This window comes from Larus michahellis, chromosome 1 (genome assembly GCF_964199755.1).
Source record: "Larus michahellis chromosome 1, bLarMic1.1, whole genome shotgun sequence".
NCBI lineage: Eukaryota > Metazoa > Chordata > Aves > Charadriiformes > Laridae > Larus > Larus michahellis.
This window is the reverse complement of record NC_133896.1, coordinates 215101625-215118465: the sequence shown is the minus strand read 5'-3', so window position 1 is coordinate 215118465 and position 16841 is coordinate 215101625. Positions and strand designations below refer to the sequence as shown.

Here is a 16841-nt window from a genome sequence, read left to right as displayed (position 1 = left end):
CAAAGAGGCCGTGGGCACAGTTGAGAGGTAAAGCACAGATGTGGTCTCAGTTGGCGAGGGTATAGGAAGAACTATAAATCTGCTCTACAGACCTACACGTGACATCATCAATATTTCATCTTCCCTCCTCTAGAAAACGAGGACGATAACCAGAATGCAGAATGCAGGAATGTTTAATGTGCTCTGAAGAAAACTACCGAGAAAATACGCACACGGAATGCAGAATTCAGCTAGGAGAAACCACCAGCACAGCTCTATCGGAAAGGTTTTCCTTGGCTGCTTGCAGCCATCGTAGCTTGATCATCACTTTGCATTCTAACGAGCTCAGCACCCAGCCCGCATCCTCGGTGCTCAGCACGTCCATTAACCGGAGCTTCTTGCTAAAGGGAAGGTAGAGACGTTGCATGAAAACATGCCAGCCCTTATATTCACTCATGGCTGCACAACTGCCATCCCTGGGAAGGACCCGATTACCTGCCAGGCCACCTGGAAGGAACATGCACGGCAGCTCGTACCCTTTGAAGCCACATGAGATTTTAATGGGCACTTTAGAAAAGGTTGCAGAGCATCTTCAATTTTCATCATCTTCACTCAGATCGGTCACAAGGAGTTCAGGGGAAATCATCTAAGCAGTCAGCTACACGGAGGCTTGGAAACCACCGTACACTGCAGACCCAAGTCCCTACGTGCACCCCCACACAGTGCAGATGTCTAGCAACACTCTTTTACTTCATCAGAAGTTCTCGTCCTCCATGAAGACCACAAACGACAACGTCCATACCTCGGTCTGCTCCATTTCGCTTTTGTTTATTGCCCTACCTCTATTTCTTGGAAGTCTTCCCAACTGAAAAGGGCAACACTCGACTAACTCCATCCCTTCTTACGTGCTCCTGCGTAAATCCCTCCGACAGACCGAACGGGACACGTTAATCTTCCTTTGCTGGCGGAGAGTTTGGCTTTGCTGTGCTTCACCGCCACGGCCGCTGCCCCGGTTTATCTGTGCATCTCATTGGCCATTGTCCCAGAGCAGAGCCAACCCAACAGCAGACAAAATGACCCTTGGAGAGTCTTTCCACGCCAAGCTCCACTGATGCTGTCTGCTGGTTGCCAACAAAGGCTGGAAAGAAGTAATTAGCAGTCAATTCACACCCCATCCTTTTTTTTTTGCTTTATTAAATAAAAGCGAGCATGGGTCTTTCCTCCCCCATTTCTGAGCAGCAAGACAAACACATCGCGATCTCTCCCTCCCATGCCCCAAAGCTCACTGCTCTTCAACGACGCGCAGATTTCTAAAACCTGGCACCCGGCACACAGCCGACTACTGCGGCAAAATTTTGAGGTTCATTTGAATAACTCTAATTCAACAATCATGACCACTGTACCGGAATAAATGACTGTATGTTCTACCCTCTCATTTTCATCAGTGATATATTTGGCTTCTAAATCAGGTTAATTAAAAATTGCTGTAGTTAATGTTGGATAAGCAGCAGTTTAACAGATTTTTTTATTATTTTTTTTTAGGCTACATAAAACTATGCTGTCGTCGTACTCAGGAATATATACAGCCTTTTAGCAATCAAGAAGCTCCTCGGAAAGTTATTTGCAGATCCAGTGATTGCAAGCAGAACACTAATGATGAAGATCTTAAATCAGAAATATCCCTGCCTACTCTCTGCTTCATTAGAAGATAACCATTTCTTTTCCAGGACATTCATCGCTCCAGGGTCCTCCCACTGCCTACTCAACCTCGATGATCCCGCTTTGCCTCCTGACCAATCTGGCTAGGGGTGTTTAACCAACTCCAGCTCACTTCTTGACCACACCAAGCGTATTTCCCCTAGAATTCTCTCAACTGTGTTTCTACAGAGGGTTTTACCTCCTCGGCACACAGTTTAGTAGCCGATGGCTGTGCGTGCTTGCCATGGTTTTGGGAAGTCCCTTGCTCACCAGCTAGGGATGGGATCTAGATGATAGCCTCTTGGGGCACAGCAAGAAGTTCTGTGGTCTTTGCTGCTGGTTAATCCCCTCAAATAAGTCCTGAATCCCATGAATGGCTGCAGTAGCCCTTAATAATAGTCCTTAACTAATCGTCCTTAAGTCAACAACCACGACAAACAGTCCTGTGTGACTACAGGCAGCAAACGTTTCATCTGTGCCCTCTGAGATATCAGCAGCACTCACACGCTATCAAATTCAGCAAAAAAAAATAAATAAAAAATCCTTCACTTTTACTCGGACCAAAATTTTCAACATGAAGTTTATACAGAAAAAAACAAGCCTGAAATAAATCAGACCACTTCCAGACCACAGGAAAACTGTGGCTTTGGGTAAGCTTTTCCATCCAGCCAATTATTGAAAGGTTATTTCAGGCAGATGGAGACAAGAGTATATTTAGGTTGTCTTTCTCTTTTTTTGGGGTATAACTTCTGCTTGGTAGGACTGCATCTTGCTTACTGTGGTATCTTTTGTTGTTCTGAAAGAAAGTTATGGCCATTTTCAGAATAATTGCATTTCAGGTAAATACCGTTTCTATCAAGGAAGCTTTAATAGCTTTGGACACGAAAAGATGCAGCCAGCCCTGCTCTACTCTATCTTCCACTTTGATCTCATAAACTTTGATAAGTGCTGACCTCCAGCAAGAAAACTTGTCCTTTCTATTTTAAGGGGAAACAGAGATGCGAAAGGTGCAGGAAAATTAATGTGGTTTGCTCCTTTTTTGGCCATACTAAAAGATAAGAAAGTAGAAGAATCAGGGGCAATTTGTGCCAGGGAAAATGCGCTTGAAAATTCCCAGCGCTCAAAACCCACTGGGTTTAAAAATACGTGAGACATTTTTATACCTTATTGGGTTTTGAGCTGTTAGGATTTATGTTTGTTGGCTCTTCTTCATCCCCCAAATGACCACAAACAAGCTTCTTGAGGAAAGCAAAAGCTGCAATCCCCACGATGATCCCCACATCCCCTGGGGTATAAGACAAAGCACGGATACCAGGGCTTTGGGGCTATGAAGATGATGAGGGGACCAGAACACCTCTCTTATGAAAAAATGCTGAGGGACTTGGGTCTCTTCAGTCTGGAAAAAAGACGACTGAGGGGGGATCTCATCAACGCTTAGAAATACTGAAAGGGTGGGTGTCAGGAGGATGGGGCCAGGCTCTTCTCAGTGGTGCCCAGGGACGGGACAAGGGGCAACGGGCACAAACCTGAGCATAGGAAGTTCCACCTAAACATGAGGAGGAACTTCTTTCCTGTGAGGGTGGCAGAGCCCTGGCACAGGCTGCCCAGAGAGGTGGGGGAGTCTCCGTCTCTGGAGACATTCCAAACCCATCTGGACGCATTCCTGTGCCACCTGCTCTGGGTGACCCTGCTCTGGCAGGGGGTTGGACTGGATGGTCTCCAGAGGTCCCTTCCAACCCCTGCCAGTCTGTGATTCTGTGAAGGACCAGGGATGAGCTCAGAAGCGGTGGCAGCACCAAAGCATCCAGCATCCCGCTCTCATTTACCCCCTGGATACCCTAAGAGACCTCCTGTAAATCCCTGGTCCTCCTGGAGACCCTGCTCCCCTCCTGCCACGTCTGCCTTGCCTCTTCAACTTGAATCTGCAAAAATAACAGCAAGTTCATTTATGTTGAGTGTTGCTAATCTTCACGGGTTTCCTGCTGGAGGTAGGAAAACATCAGGGACAGAAAGAAAATATCCTTTACTTTCTACTTGTAGAGATCTGCACATGATGGGACCCCGTCTCTGCTGGGGCTTGGGGCCTTATTACAGCAATGATGCAGCAGGAAAGAAAATGAGATGAAAACGCATTGAACAAAATTTATTAGGTTCCTCACAAAAGAAATCAAAAGTTGTTTTCTTGCTTTATTTTAATTTAATATCATCTCCACAATCAATAGGAGGAGGAAAGCCGGTGTTCATTTCATGTTCTCCCCAAGGAAAATACACTGCACGCCAGCGCTGAGAAGCACTAACCCAACTGCTTTAAAAATTACAAGGCAATAACTGGCTGTGCAAAACGAAGAGCACACGGGGCTGCCTCAAGTAGGTATTTTAAAGCCGCCTTTAATTTTTCATGTATTTCTAAATGTTTCTAAACCATTCCTTCCAGCTCTGCTCACCCCTCTCCTCTTTGGCGCAAGGCTGATTTTGATGAACGGCTTTTAGCCCGCGAGTCCCAGCTACTCGCCCCCTCTTTTTAACACACACACCTTGAGGAGACGCACTAGTAAAGGAGTTCATGAAATAAATTCAAAGAATGGCATACAGAGCCCGCAAATGCATTTGTTTAGCCCAGGCTCCTTCGTGAATATACCCAGAATGCCCATAATAAAGCAGTTAGTTTCTATTTCCAGCTATATCTATTTTACTGCCTACATGCAAGAGAGATGCGTGTGTAACCATCCACACAAGCTCACCGCAGACCTCTTCTGCGCAAGACAAGAAAAAAGCCGGATGGGGCATTTAAGACAGCTCTTTCCATCCTGGAAAGCTTTCTGGGATAGTTTATTCCTGGTGCCCAGGTATCGAGCTCCTACGCGGCCGCTGTGGTTGTTCGGTACGACAGTACGGCACAAAATACTGAATTACTGGGGAGAAATGAGAGGGCAGGAGAGAAAAACCAGAGATGGCAGCAGGCAAAGGGCTGCCCTGGGCGGAAAGGCTGGCAGCAAGGTGGGGAGGATTAAAGAATCCAACGGGCAACGATAGAGGGGAAGGGTTTATTTGGGCTCATTCAAAGATTGGATTCATTATTATCTTTCATTAGCTTTGGCATTTGAAATTCAGGGTGCTCATCTCCATCCCAGCTCCGGCTCCTCCTTCCCACAAGCCACCAGAAGCCTTGTGACATCCCGCAGGTCAGCACTGCCAGGCTCCAGATGACCATGCATGAGGGACAAAGTGACATTAAAATTCCACAGCAAAGGCACCTGTGGCAAGTTTTAAAGAAGACGTCCCAATTTACAGATGTCCTCCCCATTTGTCTGCTTCCTCTAAAGGCGGCTTCAGCCCATCCTTGCCATAAATGAGCAACCTCCATCCACGGAATCACAGAATGGTTTGTGTTGGAAGGAACCTTTTTAAGGGCCATCTAGTCCAGCACCCTGCCCTGGGCAGGGACACCTCCCACCAGCCCAGCTTGCTCCAAGCCCCGGCCAACCTGGCCTTGAACCCCTCCAGGGATGGGGCAGCCACAGACCCTCTGGGCAACCTGGGCCAGGGGCTCACCACCCTCACAGCCAAGAATTTCTTCCTAATATGTAACCCAAATCTCCCCTCTTGCAGTGGAAAACCCTTCCCCCTCGTCCCATGGCTCCCCTCCCTCATCCAGAGTCCCTCCCCAGCTTTCCTGGAGACCCTTGAGGGACTGGAAGGGGCTCCAACGTCTCCCCGGAGCCTTCTCTTCTCCAGGCTGAACCCCCCCAGCTCTCTCAGCCTGTCCTCCCAGCAGAGGGGCTCCAGCCCTCCCAGCATCTCCGGGGCCTCCTCTGGCCCCGCTCCAACAGCTCCGTGTCTCTCCTGTGCTGAGGCCCCAGAGCTGGAGGCAGCACTGCAGGGGGGTCTCCCCTGAGCGGAGCAGAGGGGCAGAATCCCCCCCCTCGCCCTGCTGCCCACGCTGCTGGGGATGCAGCCCAGGCTGTGGGGGAGTTTCTGGGCTGCCAGCGCACATTGACAGCTCATGTCCAATTTTTCATCTACCAGTATCCCCATGTCCTTCTCCTTTACCCTTTATCACCCAGTCTGTATCGATACTGGAGACTGCCCCGACACAGGTGCAGGACCTTGCATTTGGCCTCGTTGAGCTTCATGAGGTTCACACGGGTCCACTGCTCAAGCCTGTCAGGCCCCTCTGGATGGCATCCCATCCCTCTAGCACATCACTCCAGTCCAGATTTGAAAAACCTGAGTAAATTTACAAATAGACAGAACTACAGATGCATTATTATGACGCTCTCTGACAGTGAAGAACCTCCTTTGGTTAACCAGCACCTTAACCAGGCTGTCAGCCTCCCTCTGTAAGCTTTAGGTCCAATCCTGGAGCTTGGGAGATGCCAACACGTGGTACCAAGCAGGGATTAGACCTTGTTTCCCCCAAATTTCATTTACGTTTCTAATTGTGTCACCCACTGCGCATATATCTTACACCCATCTAACACAGCCTTCTGAAGGCGCACACTATAAACCTCAATGTATCACAACATTCATGCCCTCTTGTCCTCCTGTTTGTGGATTTGTGCTCTTTTTTGTGTACGAACGTCACAAAAGACACATCCAAGAGACAGTGGGGTGCTCCGGAACCACTGTGTACTTCAGGGGACATTCCCTGGGGCTCTACTACTCATTTCTTCCCTCCAGCCCTGCTGAAATGGAGACATTCCCTGTTGTGGGCACACCCGGGGCACACAGACACTAAAAAATGGAGCTGACAGAGCCCTTGAGAATACTTAGAAAAGGAATCAATTCGGTGATCTGAACCTGTCATGTTCACCCGGTCTGGTTATCACGTACCAAAGCCCCTCTCAAAAGGTGCTCGTTGGTTTTGAGCAGCCCAAACCCAGCACCATCCACCCCATAATCCACCCACCCGCAATTTCACGCCACGCAGGGGCGAGCTTCCAGCTTCAGATGGCAAGGAAAATTGTCAGGAGCATCTAAATAACATACCAGGCAACGCAGCACTGAAAATCCACAAGTGCTGGGTCTCTGCAGGACTCAGGCACTCGGAAAACTCTTGAAAAAAGAATCTGCTTCTCTTCAGCTAAAGAGCCCGGGTGGTTTGGGCCACGTTTCAGCCTTCCACCGGTGACTGGGTGAATGAATTGTCACTGACAACACTGATTTCCAAAATGTGCCATTTAATTGTTCAAGAATAGTTTCTGTTGGCCATTATCTGATTAGGGCTTAAATTGCTACAAGCAGCCTAAATGAATTTACGAGACAAAATGTTCTCCTTTGTTCTTTTTCCTAGCCTAGTCTCGAGCAGCGATACGCTCCTAATAGCGGCTGTATCACAAGGATTTTTAGACGGACAGATAGTAAAGTCCCTTATCTAAGTGCAGGACAAGGCACTATAAAACCACACTTCGACCCATAGAACCACTGCCACCAAGGACTCCAGCTCAGACACTTGCTGCCCTATCTCAAGAGCTCATTAATTACCAACACTCAACGTACCAAAAAGCCGAGCAGCCACACGGAACTGTCCATATTGTGTCATTCATTGTTCCAAGACAGATAAATTCAACGGATCATTTGACTCATTTTCCTTTTTAAACCCCTAAAACACCGTAAGTCAGTTTGTTTCTGTTGAGTAGCAGCTTTAAAGCTGCAACAGGTCCAGGAAGATTTTGTCTTTATGATCACCTCTTCAGGCCAGCCATACGAAACCAAAGTATCTTCACCTGTACTTGTCCCCCTTGGTGCACGGGAGGTAGGGAGGTGACCCTCCCTGAAAGAGGGGAGATTGAGCTGAGATCTCGGGCAGAAATTCTTGGCTGTGAGGGCGGTGAGCCCCTGGCCCAGGTTGCCCAGAGAAGCTGTGGCTGCCCCATCCCTGGAGGGGTTCAAGGCCAGGTTGGACAGGGCTTGGAGCAAGCTGGTCTGGTGGGAGGTGTCCCTGCCCAGGGCAGGGGGGTGGAACTAGGTGATCTTTAGATCTCCCTTCCAACCCAAACCATTCTGTGATTCTGTGATTTATCCCACCTAAATTAGGTGTGTGGTTGCCCTGATACCACACAGTCGCCCACCTGATACACAACAGGTCTTTCTGCCCCATCACTTTAGATGTTCATGGCCGACCTGTTCATCCCCTTGCACAAGCCATGACCCAAGGCTATCAGGGTGCTCGTTCTATGGGTCCAGCTGCCTTGGTGGGCACAGGGCTGTCCCAAGGTCTACAGAGAGCAACACTTCCAAGACCAAGCACTTGATTTACCGGCCAGAAGCCCTTTGTCACAAGTGACTTCCAGACTAAGGGCTCTTCGATGCTACAGGTATGAGCAAATGACTGTACGTTAGATTGTCAGTGCGTTTTAAGATGTTGCCATCCTTCAGTCAGAACTCGGGTCAAACTCGGTACTAAAACATCAAGACACACCTCATCCATTAGATTTCACATACCTGCAGCTTAAATTGGCCACCAGCATTTTAAAGGGCAAATCTATTGTACTAAAACTCCTTTTATAGCTCAAAATGTATGTTCCCCAATTCACAGAGTTTTCCAAATCAAATTTAAGTCTAGAAGCAGTCTCCAACTCAGGAGGACAGAGCTGTAGCCATCCTAAACTGACTTCTATTTTGGTTTATGCTGAGCATTTTGAATGATATGAAGCCGAGTGAATCCTGTTTTGCCAGCTCACAAATGCTACTACAGCAGGAAGGATGGCATAAGCTTTTCCTTCTTCCCTGAGCACACAGAACCGTTTAACAGTTGAGCCGAGCACAGCGATTGCACGCATTTCCATCTCAGCTCTACTCAAACCTCTCCTCAGGCACTAGGAAGGACAAGCACCCAGATCTGCAAATGCACCACGATCCTGCAGGGAGCCCAGAGGCTGGGCCAGGTTTCGTTTTACACCGACCGTCCCACGTTACCGCCGATATCCCATCACTCACTCGCCGCCTTGCCATGAAACTATTTCAGCCCACTCATGCTAAATGGATGTAAAAATAGAAGAAAAGCTGAAAGCAAGGGTGGAACCGTTTTGAAGAGCAAGTTAATGGATGGTTGAGAATCCAGCATTTCTGAAGTCTCTGAGGATAATAAATACATTCATTCCCAGGAAAAAGTGCCACCCCCTTATTACTGTTTCAAGCCTCATCAGCCCAAGAGTACAGCAGTCAAATGAACATGTATTCACCAGACACAGCAACTGTTTTAAAAAAAGATTTGCTCTAGCATTTGACAACCTGCTCCCTTTCCTGGAGACCTTTCGCAGTTGGTTCTTTTGTCACCCGAAAGGTCCTTTCCTTTATAGAAGCAGCAACTTATTTCTTGCTGGTTACTCACGGCCATGAAAAGCCAATCTTTGTGTGGACTGTAAAAGCACCCACAGCATTGCTGGTACTGTCGTTTCCCATTTTTAAACACTGACGTCCATGCAGACCAGCAGGAGATGACCATGTACTCAGGCCGAGACTCCTGGACATGTTATCACAGAGCTGGGAAACCGTATCTCACACTCGCTGCTGTTGAGACTGTAAGTCAGCACTGCCACCTCATCCCCTGAAAATTAAAGGACCTTATTTAAATAGTGTAATTTATTGTATCTGCTGTTCAAGGGCTGCCCTTGTGCGCTTGTGCTATCAGAGACACCGTGATGAGCTGCAGACAGATGGCCAAGCCCCTGCAGCCCGCAGAGGAGCAGCAGTGGGGAGGGCGGCAGGGCTCTAGCTAGAACGGGGTATGTCCTTCCCATCAACACAAAGTGCTTTGTGCCATCTCTCTTCCCAAGGCATCCACAGCAATCGCAGAATGGTTTGGGTTGGAAGGGACCTTCAAAGATCACCTAGTCCAACCTGCCATGAGCAGGGACCCCACTACATCAAGTCGTTCAAAGCCCCGTCCAACATGGCCTTGAACACTTCCAGTGATGGGGCATCCACAGCTTCTCTGGGTGACCTGCTCCAGTGTCTCACCACCCCCATCGTAAAAAATTCCCTCCCTATGTCCAATCTAAACCTACCCTCCTGCAGTTGAAAACCATTGCCCCTTCTCCTGTCACTACAGTCCTTGGTAAAAACTCTCTCTCCATCTTTCTTACAGGCCCCTTTTATACACTGAAAGGCTGCAATAAGGTGTCCTCAGAGCCTTCTCTTCTCCGGGCTGAACAACACCAACTCTCTCGGACTTTTTCCATAGGAGAAATGCTCCAGCCCTCTGACCATTTTCCTGGCCTCCTCTGGACAAGCTCTAACAGGTCCATGTCTTTCTTGCATTGGGAACCCCATAGTACTCTAGGTGAGGTCTCACAAGAGGGGCGTAAAGGGGAGAATCACCTCCCTCAACCTGGATATCGTATCCTCAACCAGGACGTGGTTGGCTTTCTGGGCGGCAAGCACACATTGCCGGCTCACGTCCCATTTTTGTGTGAAGTAAGGGAAGAATGGAGACTCAGTCTCATGAGTCCCTCTGGCTTCACTCCAGCTCCACATTTCCAGGACTGTGAAGACGTAATGCAGGGGAAGGCAGTCTCCCCAGGAGGGGAGGCGGCTCTGGATCTACAGACTAGAAGATGAGGAAAGAGGAGTGAAGGTCCTCTAGTATGAAAACTTTTGTAACTCCTCCTTTTCCTCCTCAGGATGACCCTCATCTTGACCCAAAGGGTGGTGAATTCCACTTGCGTGAAAGCACACACTCTTTGAAGGAGTTTTTCTTACGGGTCATCCACATTTTACATGATAAGCACAATGCTTGGGAGACTACACAGACAGGAGCTCTACAGGCATCCCAGATAACACAACCGTGCCTCTGCAACCTTCAGTATAAACCCAAGCCCCCCAAAAAAACTGACAAAACCTACATGAATCTGTCAAAAAATATTTTCTTTTTATGACCATGTCCTTTATATTGTACAGAATTATGAGAAAGCACTACTGAAAGTCACAGGAGTGGCAGAGGTGCCTTTGGCATGAAAGGTGATGGAGAGAAAACCTTCAGTTGATGGCACGATGGCATTGGATCCACAGAATCACAGAATGGCAGGGTTGGAAGGGACCTCTGGAGACCATCCAGTCCAACCCCCCCTGTGCCAGAGCAGGGTCACCCAGAGCAGGTGGCACAGGAACGCGTCCAGACGGGTTTGGAATGTCTCCAGAGACGGAGACTCCCCCACCTCTCTGGGCAGCCTGTGCCAGGGCTCTGCCACCCTCACAGGAAAGAAGTTCCTCCTCATGTTTAGGTGGAACTTCCTATGCTCAGGTGTGTGCCCGTTACCTCTTGTCCTGTCACTGGGCACCACTGAGAAGAGCCTGGCCCCATCCTCCTGACATCCACCCTTCAAGTGTTTCTAAGCGTTGATAAAATCCCCCCTCAGCCGTCTTTTTTCCAGACTCAAATCCCCCAGCCTTTCTTCCTAAGAAGAAGTTCCAGTCCCCTGATCATCTTCGTAGCCCTTCGTTGTCCCCTCTCCAGCAGTTCCCTGTCCTTCTGGAACTGGGGAGCGCAGAACTGGACACAGTTTGGTCTCCTTGTCTCCATTTCACAGGGTCACAATGTTGACACAACGGGGTCTTGCCTGCTGGTGCCTCCCTGCCCTGTGGAGCTGGAGAATCCCAGTTTCTTGGGAATTAGGCAGGAAGAGCAGTGGATTTGCATGGAGCTCTGAGCTCTTCCATAGGTCCCTGTGGTTGCATGATGCAATACGTCAGCTTGAAGCTGCTGCCTTCATCATAGCAGGGAATCAGGAGACTTAACAAGACCAAAAAGATATTAAGAAAATGACAGAAGCGCTGTTTTGGGCATACGTTGCCTTCATTTTCTCTTGCTCAGAGAAAACTTGCTTTCAGTCCATTTTTTCAGGTTCAATATAGTTGTAAGCTGTTGGCCAAAAGAGACGATTCCCATTTATTTCCGTTCCATCTCAGTTTTATTTCCCACCTACATCCAAAAGAAACCTCCCAGGCCTTACTGCAGCTGTCTGGGTTGAGGACACGTTTGTATGAGCAAAACTCATCTTGAAAACTAGGAGCAACTGTCCAAAAATATTAGGGAGATAGTTTGATTATTTAAGGCACATACTATAAATAAACCCTAGTGACAGAACTTGACAGCCTGTCAATCAATATAACTTCTGGGCAAGACACACGTGTCATATCCTTTCCTGCGTTGAGACAAGTCTCTGTGGGAAAGGAGGCCTAGAAAACTGTTTAAGTCACACAATATTCGTGCTCCCTGCAATTATTTACTTCATTCTGTATTTAGAATCATAGAATAGAATTGCTGAGGTTGGAAGGGACCTTTAAGATCATCAAGTCCAACCTTTAACCTACCCTGACAAAAGCCACTTCTAAACATGTCCCTAAGTGCCCCATCTACCCTTTTTTTAAACACCTCCAGGGATGGGGAATCCACCACCTCCCTGGGCAGCCTATTCCAATGTTTAATAACCCTTTCAGTGAAAAAATGTTTCCTAATATCCAATCTAAACCTCCCCTGACATAACTTGAACCCGTTTCCTCTTGTCCTATCACTTGTCACCAGGGAGAAGAGGTCAGCCCCCATCTCTCTACAACCTCCTTTCAGGTAGTTGTAGAGGGTGATAAGGTCTCCCCTCAGCCTCCTCTTCTCCAGGCTAAACAACCCCAGCTCCCTCAGTCGTTCTTCATAAGGTTTGTCCTCCAGACTCCTCACCAGCTTTGTAGCCCTTCTCTGGACACGCTAATTTAACTGGGATTTGACTAATCCAAAGCAAGATATGAACAGCCTCTAACGATAAAATAAAATTAATTGTTGCTCCAAAGGAAGCATCAGCCCTAGATAAAGAAGCCATTACAGTTTTGCTTAAACACCGAACTGTGGCTCCACCTTACCCGATAACGTTCCCCAGGGAAATATTTAACTTGAAGGATTAAAATAAGTTATAATAGCAGGAGACTGCTAAACTTGAAGCAGACCAAGTGGTGTTCCTCCTATTCTCCCTAAGATAAGCCCCGAAGAATAATGAGTTTCATTCTTCCTCAAAGGAATGCCAGTCATGGTGAAAACCAGCTTGCCCTCGGTCTGCAGCCAAAGCCAGACACCCACATCAGTGCTGGGTAACCACTAATATGCCTGTCCAGAGCCAAGTAGAAAAGACTCATGAGGTCAGGATTGCTGGGAGAGGACAGATCTTTTATTAGAGAAGCTGAAATAACCGCAAAAAAAAAAAAAAAAAAGGAAACGTTTTCAGGCACAGAAGTCCATCTGCAGCTCTCTCTCAGGAGAACTAGAACTTGTCACCATTTAGTTTCTTGTGCGGAAGACCAGGTAGTGCAGGAAAAGTGAGTTTCAGAAGTAAACGTTGATATATCCCCTGCTTTAGCCACGACGGGCTCCGGATGTAAGCCAAAGGACAGACCATGCCACCAGAACAGCAGGAGCTGTACCGTAACATCACAGAATCGAGCACCCCCTTGCACAGGATGGTACCGGGGAAGAGCAAGAGGCAAACGTACCAAGGAACGGCCCACAGCTTTTGGGAGTAAGCTGAATCGAGAAGGTTATTCTTTACCAAGCTGAGCACAAGCACTGGGAGATATTCCTTGGACACCAGCAATTTGTTCAAAGGACAACTGTTGTGGAAGTTACAGCTGGGCTTCAGGAAGGGCCTCACCTGCTTCATGAAAGACATGAACCTACCAGTGGCTGACATCGGTATTGCCTTCCTAGCCCTTCTTGTCAACCTTTCCTCTTCTGAATCACCTACCAGAGGAATAACACAAGGCATGAGTGTGCGTTGTCAAGACCTGACTAGCTTTGGTAGGGTCATCCCTTGACCTCGCGGAGATCCCACAGCAGTGATGTGATGGACAAAGCTGACTTTCCCTCTGAGAAGCCGTGCATATGTTCAATTTAAAATGCAATGCCTGTTTCCTCCCCAGGAAAGGTCAGCCACAAAGAGGTGAACCACCTGGTACAGGCAAGGTGGGAGAAATCCTGCCATTGGCAAGGTCGCGCCAAGCCCCTTCCCTGCAGAACTGCTCTCCTGGGATGCCATCAGTAACAGATGCTCTGCTGTAGAAGAGGATGCTACCAATAAAAGTGTCATGGTTAAGAAGCCAAGGTGAGAAGTGTAAAGCCAAATTGCAGGTGTGTAAAAGGCAAATATGTTTTTCTTTTCTGCAGAGTAATGAGGATGGAGCACAACAACTCCATCAGGCCCTTAACTCAGCCGATATCTTAAATTTAAAGAAGGAAATGGAGTAACTGTTTCTCTTCCTGCTCACAGTGACTATAGATAGCTCATTTTTCATCCTGTCCAGAGGTTTCTTCCTCTGTCTTTTCTTGAATATTACAGAAAGCATTTTCCGGGGCTGTTATAACATTTGGAAGGTCAGCATGGGGGCACGGCAGGTGAGGAGATGCCACGGTAGGGCTTCTGAGATGACAGCTGAACTGATCCAGAATGACAAACTAAAGGGAGGGTACGGTCAGAAAAGTGACAGGGCGGCCTTTTTTTTCCTGAAAAACTCTGCTTTCACATACGTACTCAGAGTCAAATCTGCTTACTTCACCAGCAGAAGTCGCCTTCTGCTCTCACTGGCTTATAGATGCGATGTGGTTCGGGGAAAGCGAGCTGGAGTCTTGCTCGATTCATGTATCTTTAATGGAATAATTACATATATTCTCAACATTGAATACGCATTTCTTTGTCTGAACTGAAATCTGCACTGAAGCACAGAGGTTCGAAGGACAAAAAGCTGCAGTGAACTGAGATGAGGGAAGATGTACGTGAAGAGAAGGAATATGAGGACATCATGTTTCTGGTAGTGTTTTTCCACCTTTGAGTGAAGGTTTCCTGGTGCAACTCTGACCCAGAGACGGCTCCACCATGGTGAATTTTAAGCATCGAATCCTCCTTTAGATCCTCCAGAGCATCCTTCTGGCCCCAGAGACATCCCTTCTCCTCCAGCAACCCAACCTCCAGTCCAACCCACGAACACCAGCGAGTCGCTCCAGTTCCATACGTGACGCTACGGAACCTCAAATGGTTTTCAATCATGAATTTGCTGTCTCCCTGCGATCTCGCGGAGGGCGAGGAGAGCCTCACGCTTTCAAGAAGCGGGCGCTCCCGGTCCCCTTCGGCTCTGGCAGAGTTTCTATGGCAACTCAAGATGGGTCTTGAAGGGAGGATTTCTGGTAGGCTCTTGCTGGAGGAGTTTGTAATGTCAGTGCAGGCATGCAGGAGAGCAAGCCCGCGCTCTCCGTGCCCCCAGGTTATAGGTTATGGCAGGGCATTTACAGTAACTGCTCAGAAAACAGCCCTTTGTGATTTCCAAAATGCACTTGTTCATCTGGCTAATTTTCAATTCAGCCTTTTCAGCTCTGCTCCCAAGCCAGGAGGGGGAAAAAAAAAAATAATTTCAAGCCTCGATGTTTTGCTCCAGATGCAATTTCTGCTCCGTGACAGACAGTGTGGCGCGTGCAAGACCTCCGTGCTTCCAGCTTCAGAGAGGGAACCAGCTTCAGTGTGCACCTCTGATGCCTTTTTAGACTTCGGAATTGGGAATTTTCTCCTGTTTCATATCTATCATCATTCCTTTCTTCTCCCTGCGTGGTGTTTACAGCAACTGGGGTCAAAATATTCCTTGTTTTAATGACAGCATCATCGGGAAAGGGCTTCCCGTGCGCTAGATACCTGCAGACGTGTCAGAAATCGGTCTATTCCCACAACTTCGCAATGTGAAGCACTTTGCAATGTGAAGCAATGGTTGAAAAGGCTGGAAGAAGGAAGGGAAATCCCAGTTTCATGGGGTCATCTTCTTGGTCAGAGATGCCAACACACCGAGGAACAAGCTAGCTCGCCACCAGCCACCCAGAAACCACGAGCTGAGCAGAAGATGACCCTGTCCGGGCTATTTGGCACAAGACAATCCTCCCACTTCATCCCTCATCACTCCGAGTGTCATAGAGATGCAGTTTGAATGGTTTCTGGGACAAATCGCCCTTTTCTGCACAGGAGGGTTTGATGCTACAGACCTGGTGGGACCAGCGCTGCGTCTATTGGAGGAGTTAAACGTTGAGTAATAGGTGTCGGAAATGCGTTTTTCAGAAAATGTGGCTTTACAGGACGAACAGCAAGGCGTTCGCTTGGACAAGAAGTGACAGCAGAAAGATCCTTGCCTGACCACCGTTTACTTTCAGTTTTTCTTATTCGAGATGCTTGAATTTAATTTGCCAGTGTTGGACCTACCTTAAGGATGGTATTCCAGGTGTGCTGCCAAAGCCAAGGTCCCCAGCGCTGCCGGGCAGCCCCAGAGCACGATCAAGGATTAACGCAACAAAAACTGCCCAGTAATTAAGTCTCTCCTGTAGCACGAGCATTGTCCTGCTTCCTAGCTCTGCTTTTCCACTCCGTATTCTCCTCTGACATTGGGAGCATCCTCCTGGTTTCATCGGAGCTAGTCTTGACTCACAGCCTTAAACAAGATCTCTGGGGACACCGGATTTCCTATTTCAGCTAATTGTGGTAATAGGCAATTCCAGGATGATCACAACGATGTTACAGAATCAAATTATTGCCCAAAAGGGCCAGTTTTGAAGGACGGATTCGGCGATTTTCATTCACGAGGGTTAGCAAAGATAAAAATTCAAAATGATAAAATATTTTGGGTCGCAAGAATAAGCCAAGCTTGAGTTAAATTCGGGTTTGGGGATCACAACGTCCTTAACTTAGATATTGGATTTTAAAATGCTAATTAACTTTAAAATGTCCATATGGTATTTTGGCCATTTTGGACTTAGACCAGCGAAGTGAATTGCTCTCAAATACATTAGCTTTAGACAAACACAGCAGCAGATGGAGCACACACAGAATATTAACAAAACCAGGTTTTGGGTGTTAAAAGGCTTAATGGGTCTCTTGCATGTATTTGGGCCAGGAGATTAGATTCAAATTGTGCTTGAGGGAAGCTGAGAATACATAATATTTGAACTGGCAAAACTCCACAGCCGTGTTTAAAAAAAAAAAAAAGGGCTCTAGCGATAATAAAATCTAATTTCACCAGCTCGAAAGTGCAAAGGTTGTCTTGGAAAGGGAGGAGAAATACAGGGATCCCACAAAGACCCCTTACCCCGAGGCCTTTATTATTCAACTTCCAGCCACGAGCCAGGACGAGGTCCCCTGGCCACCCTAGAGAAA

At 47.7% G+C, this 16841-nt stretch overlaps 1 protein-coding gene across 6 annotated transcripts in view; it reads right to left on the bottom strand.

The window, feature by feature from the left end:
• The window catches only part of FAM168A (family with sequence similarity 168 member A), a 220225-nt gene that overhangs the window by 27650 nt on the left and 175734 nt on the right, over window positions 1-16841 (bottom strand). The gene's annotated exons all lie outside the window — the stretch shown is intronic.